The sequence below is a fragment of the Camellia sinensis genome, chromosome 5 (genome assembly GCF_055761805.1).
Source record: "Camellia sinensis isolate YWXY chromosome 5, ASM5576180v1, whole genome shotgun sequence".
Classification (NCBI taxonomy): Eukaryota; Viridiplantae; Streptophyta; class Magnoliopsida; order Ericales; family Theaceae; genus Camellia; species Camellia sinensis.
Window position 1 is genome coordinate 123,274,501 of NC_138965.1, and position 14,318 is coordinate 123,288,818.

Below are 14,318 nucleotides of genomic sequence, written 5' to 3' on the forward strand. Positions count from 1 at the left end.
ATACATAATCGTTTGGAGAGCCTCTGGGGCTTTACAATTGTAGCCACCAAAAAAATAGGATTGTAAAGTAGATAGCCCAATAACTAGCCCATTGGAGCTCAAAATTAGACTTACATTAGCTAAAATGCCTAACAAACCTTATTTACCTATCCCCTTGGAGATCCTCTAACCACAGTTACTACTTAATTCAGATAGAATTCTAATTAAAAATCAATTGACAATCAACGTAGACAAACATAACAGAATCTGCAATTAGAGAAAAAACAAAACTTGAATTTAGGACTAACCGAAAATTAGAGCTCACCATATTAAAGTCACTCTAATGTATATATCACTTGCCAACAAGGTAAAAGAAACGAGTACATGAAGATCAACCTGAAAACTCACAATGCAAACCCATCAAAGAATTAATATTGTTATGATGATCATATTTTATTATCGTGTTTTTGCAATGGCAATTGAGAATACTACACATCTATAAAATATGTCCCCGTTCTTGCTCCAATTCCAATCTTAGTCCCTGTTCCTGCTCCAATTCCAGTCCTAGTCCCTCCAAACTTGTAAACGAATTAAGCATCGCCGTTGTAATTCTTTTTGTAAAGCCATTGGTTGAGACGACGAAAAAACAAGTCCCATGTCACTAGACCCACAATAATGACAAAGAAAACGAGCCAAATCATGTAGTAAAGTCAATGGAGCCGATTTGGGACGAAGACGGAGACAAGGGACATTGCAAAAAGAAGCCCTGAGATCAGAACAAGATGGCTAAAGAATCGAAAATAGTTCCAACAAAGCTGAGCCAGCTGGAACAAAGCTACCAAGCCATAAATGCATATTGCTATCAGAAAAATTCCCATGGTCTTTGAGTGAGTTTAGAACAGAGAGTCATATCTGTTTTGAACGTGGGGATTTTTTTGATAGCAATATGCATTTATGGCTTGGTAGCTTTGTTCCAACTGGTTCAACTTTGTTGGAACTATTCTCGATTCTTTAGCCATCTTGTTCTAATCTCAGGACTTCTTTCTGCAATGTCCCTTGTCTCCGTCTTCGAATGAGGCTAATCAGCAATTTAAGCCAAGCTATAAATATAGCATGGCATGCAATAACTTGGGAGAAAGTGAATTCTCTTGTTCTAGCAATAGAGAGAATCAAAGAAAAAAAAAAATGTATTAGAATCACCATAGGATTCGAAAGAAGTACCATTTTAGTTATTAAAAAAAGAAAAGAGAAAAATTGCAGTCGGGAACTATTTACGTAAGAGATTGAAAATTTAATAATAATAATAATAATAATAATTAAAAAGAATAGAATGTGCAAACATATGTAAAAAAATAACAATTTGGGATTGGAATTAGAATAAAAACCACATGTTTTTTGGACTGGAAAGGAACTGGTCTAATTTAGTTGAATCAAACTAACATTCATAAACATGTTAGCAGCTAATGTAATCTTACAAAATCAACCATTTAAATCATCAAAATGAGATTTGTGATAGATCCTATGGTCCAAACAACACGGTCAAGGCACTATTTGGCATCTCCTATATTAGCATACTTTTTTATCTTTTTATCTTTTTAGGGTCACATCACCTCTCTATTTTTTTTTTTTACATTTTTTCGTAAAAAATCAAAAAATACAGTTATTTAGATCATTCCAAACACATTCCAAGTTAAAAAAATACTACAAACTTTATATATAGTATGTGGGGCCTATGTGTTATCTAAACTTTGACATAAAATAGGCTAATAAAAATCGAAGGATATATCCTCCGTTTTCCAAACTCTCATAGATTCTAAGCCACTGTCACCATTTTTGTCAAATTTGGAGTTTACATAATCATTTCCCTTAAAAGCTATGGGGTTGAAAACTAGACTCATAAATCAATTCTGAAATCTCTTACAAATTACTAATAACTGGTTAGAGAAAATGACTCAGCATTTCAGAGTCAGCGCATCTGATTTGTTTTTCTATCAAAAACAAAATAACCAATATGCACTGTTTGGCCCACAGCTCCACTTACCCAAAACCACATACTAATGAGTACTATCACATTTTAAATAGACTTGATAACATTCAGCCCCACAAATTTTCATGATTTTAGAGTAAATGAAATAATTTAGGAGATGTGAATTTCCAAATTTGACGGTTCTATAACAGGTGCTAACTAGTAACTAGCAGAACCATAGATATATGTAGGAGCCCGAAATGGGTTTGTCCTACATTGGTTTGAGAGGTATCCACAACCCACTTTATAAGTTGACTAACTTCTCCTAACTAACATGAGGCCTTTTCTAAAAAAGAACAAAACTGTGAGGCTTCGGCCAAAACAGACAATATTGTGCTAGTGGTTCGAGAGAGAGTTCGGCGCCAAATGAAGATGCCAATCCAACCCCACTAGCACAATATTGTCCACTTTGGCCAGAGTCTCATGGTTTTGCTCCTTTAGAAAAGGACTCATGCTAGTCAGGAGGAGCTAGTCAAATTATAAAGTAGGTTGTGGATGCCTCTCAAACACGGATAGGGGGCAAACACAATATTGTCTGCTTTGGCCGGAGCCTTGTGGTTTTGTTCTTCTTTAGAAAAGGCCTCATGATAGTTAGGAGGAGCTAATCAACTTATAAAGTGGGTTGTGGATGTCTCTCAGACCGATGTGGGACAAACCCATTTCAGACTCCCACATAAGTCCCCAGTTGACTGGTTCCGAACACCAAGGGACTCACATCGAAGGGAGTTCCCACAAACGGCGCCAAATGAAACTATCAACCCAGCCTCACTAACACAATATTGTCTACTTTGGCCGGAGCCTCACGGTTTTGTTCTTCTTTAGAAAAGGAGGAGTTAGTCAACTTATAAACTGAATTGTGAATGCCTCTCAGACCGATGTGGGACAAACCCATTTTGGGCTCCCACAATATAAATTAAATCATATTCATGATTCTTATGCTCTAACCCGTGACTCGCATATCACATATTTGAGGCGTGATATTGTCAATTTTAATGTAAATGAGAGATTCACATAAAGTTTTAATAATTTTTAAAATTTTATTATAGAATCACACATCATGAATAAATAATAAAAAAAATAAAAATAAAAATAAAAAAAGAGCTCGGAGGTTGTTTTACAAGGACATCCTTCCTAATCTTTATTGAAAAACATGCAACATTAGCTATTTGTCTTCTAATATTCTATGAAGTAGAATAAAAAAATATTTAAGTATAATAATTCGGCCATAATAAAATTATGATGAAAACTACCCTAAAGTACAAAATATTTTGTAACATTTAATTTGTAAAATTTGGATTCTAAATCTACAAAAAATATCACTTTAACCTTGCATTTTAATTTTTTCATCTTAAACCTTGTTTCTAAATTACCACCAATCTCAACTATCAATCCATCTTAGTGGATGGAGGTGATTTAAAAAATCAAGAAGCATAATTTTCCCAATTCACTCCTCTTCTTTCCTTTAGCAATAAGTATGATTATAAAACAAATCAAACTATTCGAACTGAATTTGTGCTCGACTCATTAAAAGCTCATTTGAAGGCTGATTTTTAATTGAGCCAAGTTCAAATAGCTTTAATAGAGAAATATTGTATCACAAATTTTCGTAGAATCATCTTACTTCACTCACTTATTACCAGTTGTTTTAATTTATTTTTTATTTATTTATGAAGTAAATTCTTATTGATGTACGAGTATGAGAGTATGGAACAAACAAGGGACATGAAGCTGTCCAAAACTTGAGAAAATATCATTTTGCTCTTAAAATCATCACTCAAAAATCAACTCAACTTTTTTTTTTTAATAATATCAATTTTATATCTAAACGATTCAATTTTGCATCAATTTTATCCTACCATCAATTGTTGTCTATAATCAAACATAAGTCACTACAACATATAAGAGTTTTAGACGCCAAAGTTGTTGGTCTCTAAAAGTGAAAATCTTGTTACAAAAGACATTAAGAGACCAATATCTATCATCGTGAGGATAGTCGCAAAAATGACGTCTTGAAAAGTCAAAAATAAGACTTTTAACGACAAAATTTTAAAAATGTCACTAATAAATACACTTTTAGGAACAAAATAATTTGGTTTCAAAATAATTTATTTTTGTAGACAAAAAACTTAGTCCCAAAATGATAATAATTCATCATTAACGTCTAATTTTCGTTGTAAAAAATATAATAACACTTTTCGTAATAAAAATATTTGGTCCAAAAAAAATAATTTTGTCCCTAAATTTTGGTCTCTAAGACCTTAATTTTTTTGTAGTGAGTTGTTGATGTGACATCAAAAATTCATTTGAAAATTTATTTACTCCGAAATATCAATTAGACTACTAAATAAAATGAAATTTGGGGGTTAAATTGATATTTTAGATAGTAAACTGAAATTTTAAACAAAATTTCAGTGTCATGTCAACAATTTTCGTTTGATTATAAACTGCAAGAGCTATGGTTAAATTCATCCAAATTCAAATAGTTGAAGTGTAAAATTGATATTATTAAATGAATAGATGTTGAATTGACTTCTTAGTAATAGTTTATGGAGCAAAATTAAATTTACTCTCAGAACTATGACATTTGGCTCCCCATGAAACGTTCCTTCGTCTTATGCCAATGATGCAACTTGTCAAGAGGAGAAAGAAACATGGAAACTCACGAAGCAAACTCATAAACTCAACCGTACTAGGAAGAAAACAAAAACAGAGGAACAAGCATAATACAAACCCATACAAGAAAACAATTAAGAGGAAAGGTCTATAAAGGTTGACAATGCAGAAGCTGATGAAAATGATGAATTGGAAAAAAGTTACCGCTTGCCAAGAGACTATAAGTCTGTAATTAAAGAAGGCCAACCTACCTGGTGTGATGGTGCTGATGGTGATGAAGAGGAAGATCAACCATATGAGGCTGCACCATTCTCTGGTGTTATATGGTTATGTTATATTTTCTTACTCAAGAGTAAGCATTACATCATGCAATTAAAGCTCGGTCTTATATCAATTAAGATATTTTTTTGTCATGCAATTAACATATTTTTTTATGGCTTACGTCATATTTTCTTTGTATCAATTAACATATTTTTTGGTCATGCAATTGTCAACGTCAATGTCAATGTGATGTGAATGATAAGGGGTTTTTTGAGCTTTTGAGCATTTTGTCGTACTGATATTTTTGGCAGATAATTTTGCAAGAGCATTCATCGTAGGGCCCTGCGGGTGCCTAAGAAGCACGGGTGCGGGTACGATACGAGTACGCCGATACGGGAAATTTTTAAAAAAGTAGGATGCGGGTACAGGTACAACTAGGATCCGTCAAATTTTTATTTATTTATTTTTTATTTTAAATTTATAACTAAACATCCAACATACAAATTAAAATTCAATAACATAATTAAAAAGAGAAATTACAAAAAAAGAGGAAACAAAAAAAATTAAAAAAAAAAGGAGAACAAAAATCTGGAAAAAAAAAATGAAAAATAAAATTTGTTCCAGTTTTTTTGATAACATGTGAAATGCTGTGGGGGGCACCCTCCATATTTGTGTAATAAAAAATACGGATGTAATTCCCCCTATTTTTTTGATAAGTATATCAAAGAAAAGATATTATAGACAAAAACGTTTTATTACACTACACCCATTAGCTTAGTTAAATTTTAATATAACTCTGCACAAGTTGTTCACATTGATTCAAAAACTAATCTGTTCTAGTAAGTTTGTTTAGCATGAAAGAGTAGGAAACAACAACAAAATTAGTTTTTTCTATACAACACATATTAGCAATGGTAATTGAGTTTTTAATTTCTTGCACAAAAAAAACATAATAATAACAATAAAATAAAATTTGTCCATGCAATGCAAGGGGTTACCTATAGTTAAAATTATAAAAAATTTCTCTATCTTTTTCCTGCAAAAATTTCATCCTAATAAAATGTTTACAAGAAAATATATTTTCCTTTCGTTCCTTTCCTTTCACATTCAAACAAATTTTCTTTCTAATCAATCAGAGCCTAAAACAAAGAAACAGCTTAACAACCATTACAACAGAACAAACCTCTCATTCCAGCAAACAGTCTAAAAAACCAACTGAATACATTAATATACGCATTCAAACACAAAAAAAAAAAAAAAAAAAAAAACAGAGATTGAGATTCAAAAGAAAGAGCATGCAAAAAGAGAACAGCATTCAAAACCCTAGAAATGGAGGGAAAAGAGGGAGTACCTGACGAGAAGAGGAGTCGTCATTGGAGCGGAGGGGGTCGTTTGCTGCCAAGGAGTACAAAAATCTGGAAAAAAAAAAATGAAAAAAGAGGAAACAGAAATCTGGGGAAAAAAAAAAAGAAAAGAAAAATGATATGTCTTCATTCTTCGTTTGCTGCGAAGAAACAGAAAAAAAAAAATCTGGAAAAAAAAAATGAAAGAAGTGGAAGAATCGAAGAACAAGGAGATCGACGATGGACAGAACAAAGAAAAAAATCAGGACAGAACAAAGTAAAGGAAGAAGAATCGAAGAAGAAGATGAGGAAGAATCGAAGATGAACTTACCGGAATATGGTCTTTGAAGGAGAGAATCGATTAGCACCTGCGATTAAAACCTCTTCAATAGCTTCGCAGGAAGGAGTTCTTCAGCTCTCTGTGTTTCAAGAAAAAGAGAGACAATCGAATAGAGTAGAACCCTAATTTTAAATTGTTTCATGTTTTGTTTATTACAAAAGTACCCCAAATTTATATAATTTTTTAAAATAGACCAAAAAAATTGCTCTAATACCCTTTAATTTGTAAAAAAAATCTAATTTTTTACCCCAAAGTACCCAAAACCGTATCCATGGCGTACCCATCATTATATTGATGGCATAAAACATACCCAGTGCATTTTTTGTGTACCCGGTACGCGTGAAGTCGTACGAGTACGTCCCCCACACTCAATAAGTACTTAGTACTTGTACGGCAACATTTTTTAAGTACTCGTGCTTCATAAGTGTGTACATATTGACAGATAATTTTGCACTGTAATAGATAGCACGAAGGTTCAAACCTACTACGTCGGCCAGAGTATTCCCAACGTTTAACCACTACGCTCAACAGCTGCACCATTAGTAAATTAGATAAATTTATATTATTTACTGCATTCATAATATTTTCTACAATTATCATTTTATTTATAATTTATAAAATAATTATAATATTACAATTCGATTCCAATTAACACAAGGACCATGTTATATGCATCTTGTTATGTATTTTTATGATAAATGTCATCCATTTTTTTTGTAGGAGTTACAACAATTTATTGTTCAGAAATAAAATTACGCATTTTGTGATAGTATTACCCATTTGATCCAAATATTTTATAACCACAAAATATGTAATATTACCACAAAAAAAGTAAATTTATTTCTAAATTAAAAAATTGTCGTAGTTGTAAGCTGTTACAAAAATATATATATAATTGTTGTCGCTGAATTCAAACCAACCAATTCAAAGGTGGCACGAGGCATAATATGAAGAGATATGATCAACCAATCAAGAGAAAGCACATGGCAAGCTAGAAAGAGACAAATGCTGGATTGTAAAAAGTGTCATGTGACAGTTCGCAACTTCAGTTATATATCCTGAGTTAAAGAGCAAGGCTTGAAGGTGTAATTGTTTCAAGCAGTTACAAGGAAACAACTAAAGCCTTGGAATTCAAATTCAAAGTTGAATGAGGGAAAAACCTTGAAGGTGTAATTGTTTCAAGCAGTTACAAGGAAACAACTAAAGCCTTGGAATTCAAATTCAAAGTTGAATGAGGGAAAAACCTATGAATGTAGTTATAATTGTGGAGATCATGGAGGTAAGGTTCAACAGTTACTTCAAATTCGAAGGACACCTATAAATAGTAGAAATGAAAGACAAAGAAAATCCTCCGAACAAATTTAACACATTCATTTATTGTTTTTCTCTTTTCTTACTCTGCATTTACTTTCCATATGAGTAGTTTTTGTTGGAGAAAATACCAGAAACTAAACTATATTATTGATAAATGATGCAAAGAAAATGAGATACAAATAGATCAGGCTGAGGCACGGATATCTCGTTTTCTTTAAGGAGATCAAGTCCACTACGATAGGAAGAATCCAAATACCGATGCAGCAGTCACAACACTATGACTTGTCCCCTCCAAGATACAACAGCCCGACCACTTGTCGTATGGTTCAGGCCAACTCTGCACAAGATGGTGAACCCAAAGCTCTACCAATAAAACACCCTTCTTTGCTAGTAATCTCTCTTGTATAGAAAATAGTTGATCTGTATAGATAGAAAAGAGTAGACTATATATAGGCTACAAGGACCTTACAGTTACACCAAAAATAATAACCATTAAACAAGAAAATAGTTACACCAAAATAATGACCATTAACCAAGTTCATGAATTCTATTTAACCTCCATTTATGATTAAGAGGTTACCAAAGTAATAAAACGCCATTTATGAAAAAGATAAATCAATAAATAAATATAAGATATTAAAATGGTCCAACAATCTCCCACTTATTTTAATATCAACAAGGATAAAAGAGATTACCAAACAAAGATAGACTAGTATGCATCATGAAGGTGTGCTCTGCATTGAACCTTCATTAGTGAAACAACAACCTCTACTCCAGAATCAATAGTGGTCTCAGACTTGAACTATGACTGCTTAGGGGAAATAAAGTATTATTGCTCACACATAATAGTCCAGGTGTTGACATGAGCTTTAATAGCCAGCACATTACGGCCTTGTGCTAATCCCAGTTTTCATGAGCATATTTGAGAATAAGCCTTGTTCTCATAAAAAGCGACCCCACTTTCATGCTCACATAGGTGAAATCTGTCAAGGATGTTCCTGTAATTGACACACCACACTCAACAAGAGCTACAGAATTTCATTAAGAGTATAAAAACTCAACCCTCCAACATTACAGGACAAATGCACTTACATTATAGGGATGGATAATAAAATATTAAAGAGTGCATTTTTACAACCACCATATGATTTGTTCTTCCCTTTGAACCTAGTTACAGGATCCCTGGTCCCTAGGTTGGGTATCCTCATACATGGTTTATGATTTTATAGGCTTCAAACCCATCCCCCTCGATGTATTCCAGACCCTATCTCTCGCCAAGGCCTTGGTTAACGGATCCGCAAGATTATCACAAGATCTTACATAATTCACAGTTATGATGCCACTACTCAAATAGGATCTCACATTACTGTGTTTCCTTCTAATAGGTCTGGATTTACCATTATAAAAATGATTGTTCACTCTACCAATAGCAGCAGTGCTATCACAAAGAATTAACACAGGAGGAATTGGTTTTTCCCAAAAAGGAATTTCATGTAACAAATCTCTCAACCAATTCGCTTCCTCACATGCTGAAGCTAACGCTATAAGCTCAGCTTCCATTGTAGAATTAGCAATTATCGTCTGTTTTTTAAACTTCCAACATATAGCACCGCAACCTAAGGTAAAAATAAAACCCGAGGTAGAGAGAGAATCACCTGACAAAGTGTTCCAATCGGCATCACTATATCCCTCAAGTACCGCAGGATACTTGTTATAAAACAAACCATAATTTTTTGTTCCAAATAAATATCTCATAATTCTTCCCATGGCTAGCCAATGATCTCGACTTGGTTTGCTAGTAAACCTGCTAAGTACTCCAACAGCATATGCAATGTCAGGTCTAGTACAGTCAGTAGCATATCTCAAACTACCAATCATGCTAGCATATTCCTTTTGATTAATCACTTCTTTTTCATTTGTTACAACAGATAAGTGTATGCTTGCATCAAAAGGAGTAGCAGCATGTTTACAGTCTAGAAAATTATATTTCTTTAAAATTTTCTCAACATAATGTGACTGATCAAGAAAAATGCCATCATTAGTCTTGGTAATTTTAATTCCCAAAATAAAATTGACTTCACCAAGATCTTTCATATCAAAGTGGCTATTAAGCATATTTTTAGTCTCATTTATAATATGCAAATTAGAGCCAAAGATAAGTAGATCATCCACATATAGGCTAATAATCACATGTGCATTCTCACAAGTTTTATAATATATGCACTTATCACATTCATTAGTCTTATAGCCATTCTCAAGCATGTAGGAATCAAATTTCTCATGCCACTGTTTAGGAGCTTGTTTTAAACCATAAAGGGATTTAGTTAGCTTACACACTTTGCTTTCTTGGCCAGGCTCCGCAAAGCTTTCAGGTTGGTCCATGTAAATCTCCTCATCTAGATCTCCATTTAAAAATGCTGTTTTTACATCCATTTGATGAATTTTTAATCATGAATTGCAGCCACTGCAATCAACAGTCTAATGGATATTACTCTAGTAACCGGAGAGAAAGTATCAAAGAAATCAAGATCAACTTGTTGCTTAAAACCTTTAGCGACAAGCCTCGCTTTATATTTATCTATAGTTCCATCCGGTTTAAGTTTTGTACGAAGGACCCATTTACACCCAATAGTTTTACAACCTGGAGGTAAATCCACTAACTTCCATGTTTTTTTGAAAGTAGTGAGTCTATCTCATCATTTACAGCCTCTCTCCAGAAAATAACATCAGGTGATGATAAAGCTTCTTGTACCGTATGAGGAATTTCTTCCACATTGTAAAGATAATAGTCAGGGCCAAAATCTTTTTCAACTCTAGCTCGTTTACTTCTTCTTAGTTGGATTTGAAAATTTTCTTTTTCTTGAAAAACTTGAGAAGGAGTAGAAGAGCTAGACATAGATAAAATATTTTCAGATATTATTTGACCCCCACTATTTCTAGATTTGAAAGGAAATTTATTTTCATGAAAAATAGCATCACCTGATTCAAAAATAATATTATTTTCCATATTAAAAAATCTATAAGCTGTACTATGCAACGCATACCCAAGAAAAGCACAAGTGGTAGCTCGTTCACCTAATTTAGGTCGTTTAGGATCTGCAAGCCTTACAAAAGCTAAACAACCCCAAACCCTCAAATAACCTAGATTTGGTTTATGCCCCCGCTACAACTCATAAGGGACAATTTTAGTCTTTTTGTGTGGCACTCTATTTATCACATGGCAAGCTGTCAAAATAGCCTCACCCCAAAAATTTAAGGGAGCACCTGAATCAAAAAGCATAGCATTCGTCAAGTCAATTAACGTTTTATTTTTTCTTTCAGCTACGCCATTTGATGAAGGTGAATATGGTGGAGTAGTGTCATGAATAATTCCCAATGACTGAACAAAAGAGTTGAATCCTAGAGATTCATACTCCCGGCCTCTATCACTTCTAATTCTTTTAATCTTTTTACCGAATTGATTTTCCACTTCAAGAAGGAATTCTTTAAATTTCTCAAAAGCATCACTTTTATGTTTTAATAAATATACGTTTGTGTATTTTGAAAAATCATCAATAAAAGTGATAAAATATCGATTACCACCCCGAGTTAAAATTCCTTCAAACTTACACAAATCAGTATGGAATAATTCTAGCAATTCGGTATTTTTTTCAACACTTTTATGAGGCCTCTTGGTAATTTTTGCTTTACTACAAACTTCACATTTCTCAAAATTTTTTGTCACTTTAGGAATTAATTCTAAACTACTCATGATTCCCACATATTTACTATTTATATGACACAAGCGAGTATACCAAAAATTAATAGAAGACAATATGTAAGTGGTGTCATAGTAATAATCATAAATTAATCAGCAAGGAAATTTAAGAGATAAAATTGACATTTATACTTATCTGTATTGTAGGAAGCCACTTTTGCTTCATGTGCCTCGTAGTCTTCATCATTCATCTCCTCGGTTGGGATTTTGTTTGGATTCTTTTCGGTAAGAACATATGCAACTTTCAAAAGGCTAAGGTAAAAAAGAACTTTTCCTTTCCACCTCTTAAAATGAACTCCTTTGAACTTGAAAGGCTTGTTGAGATCTTCAATTCCATCATTGGTTTTTTCTGGTACTTGTTCCATGGTTGATCTCCTTAAAATTGTTGGAGAAAATACCAGAAACTAAACTATATTATTGATAAATGATGCAAAGAAAATGAGATACAAATAGATCAGGCTGAGGCACGAATATCTCGTTTTCTTTAAGGAGATCAAGTCCACTACGGTAGGAAGAATCCAAATACCGATGCAGCAGTCACAACACTATGACTTGTCCCCTTCAGGATACAACAGCCCGACCACTTGTCGTATGGTTCAGGCCAACTCTGCACAAGATGGTGAACCCAAAGCTCCACCAATAAAACACCCTTCTTTGCTAGTAATCTCTCTTGTATAGAAAATAGTTGATCTGTATAGATAGAAAAGAGTAGACTATATATAGGCTACAAGGACCTTACAGTTACACCAAAAATAATGACCATTAAACAAGAAAATGGTTACACCAAAATAATGACCATTAACCAAGTTCATGAATTCTATTTAACCTCCATTTATGATTAAGAGGTTACCAAAGTAATAAAACCCCATTTATGAAAAAGATAAATCAATAAATAAATATAAGATATTAAAATGGTCCAACAGTTTTTAACTTAAAATTATAATTTTCTTTACCAGTTCTTACCTTTGAAGTTGCCAAAACAATCAAAGTAACAAAAGTGTAATTGAATTATTCAATTAATCAATTACTTTGTTTCTATCTGTCTCTTCCTCCCATTCTTAACTTGATTATTACTGCATTAATTGGTTCAAACTTAAGCACACGCAATAAAATCCTCTTTATTGAGGCAAAGAAAACTTTTCATAGTCGCCTGATCATTAAATTAACTTAATTAATATCTAAAAGTATTATCAAATGGGTGGCTCAATTTTTACCTTAAAAGATTGATTGAATACCTCAACTAAATAAATGAGTGATTCTATTTACACCACTAGTTTACCTCTTTACACCCTCCATCTCATTACACCACTAAAAAAAATGTGATTCTCATTACACCCATTATACTACCAAAACAAACCCTAAACTAAAAAATCTTCAAAACCCTCTCAGTTTTATCTCTTTATACCGATAACTTTTGGTAATACAATAATAAAGAATTTGAATTACTCCAGTGTCATGTTACCAGACAAACTAATTTTTTTCAGTCATTTGTTGTCATTCGATTGGATGATCTTACTTTATATCTTTAACAAGAAATTAGTTGGACCCCATTTGTGAAGTATCTGTTCGGTGATACATTGCTGTACAAATTAGATTAATCCAATGTCATGTTGCCGAACTAAAATAAATTTGCCCAACCACCTGTTGCTTTACGTGCATTGTAGATTGTTTTCATTAGCATTCTTTCATTTCAATATAATCAATATCTCTTTTGGTCGCACCATACTTTTGACATGTCAACTAATAAGAATGTTTCATCTTCAGATAATCTACTAGCAAATGATTGCCCTTCAAGATGTTCAGCAATTGGCTGATTATACTTGCATTGCTGCAATGAATTGAAACTTAATCCTTCCAAGGAAAAAAAAAATAAAATATAAAAAAATGAAATTGGAAATGCACAGTAATGAGTAACCGAAAAAAGTAAAAACGTTCGGCCTTGGGTTACCAAAAATGTATCTTTTATTCGGCAGTGATTTTTTGAAAATATATATTTTGTTCGACAATGTGATTTCAGACTATTTTATTTTGTTTAATTTTGACACACCAAACAAAAATAAAAAAACTCAAAAAACAAAACGAAAACCTACCAAACAAATAAAAAAAACTCACCACTTGACTTTTTTTATGGTTCTTCACCACTGTTTCTTCATCCATTGCTTTCTTCTATGATCAAAACACTATGATTCTCACTTTTTGAAAAAAGATATGTAACAGAAAAGAAAAACTAAAAAGGAAAGAAGAGTAGTAAGGATTGAAGAGTAATGGGTGTAAGGAGATAATAAAATATATTTAATTTTAATTTTTTGTCCTTAAAAGTAATTTCACACCTGAGTAAAATTAGAAAGGAAAAAAAAAAATCTCATATGGAGGGTGCAAAGAGGTAAACTAGTAATATAAGTAGAATTACTCAAAAAAATTAAGGTACTCAGTCTAACAGTCCGAATTGAAATTTCTTTTGTCGAAAGGTCCAAGTGCGAAATTATTAGGTCTATAAGGACATACTCATGCACAAATGACTAAATTAACCCTATATTTAAAACCACGACTCTTTCTATTTTACATCAAATTCGTCTCTCTCTCTCCCTTACATCTCTCTCTCTCTATGTTCTCCAATCAGAACCCTAGCCATTGCCATATTCCATCGAAATCTTAGCCATCATCATATGTCGTAGGAGCTCCAAC

General features: G+C 32.8%; 1 long non-coding RNA gene across 3 annotated transcripts; it reads right to left on the bottom strand.

The window, feature by feature from the left end:
- Positions 1–252: 252 nt before the first annotated feature.
- LOC114261791 (uncharacterized) lies at positions 253–6,665 on the bottom strand. 3 transcript variants are annotated; one of them, XR_014330103.1, is made up of 3 exons: positions 6,554–6,665; positions 6,231–6,294; positions 253–745 (listed from the first exon to the last, which is right to left on the bottom strand). It is a non-coding gene; the product is annotated as an uncharacterized LOC114261791 (long non-coding RNA). The 3 variants fall into 3 exon arrangements; XR_014330102.1 differs by having other exon boundaries at positions 6,231–6,331; XR_014330101.1 differs by having other exon boundaries at positions 6,231–6,409.
- Between the last annotated feature and the right edge of the window lie 7,653 nt (positions 6,666–14,318).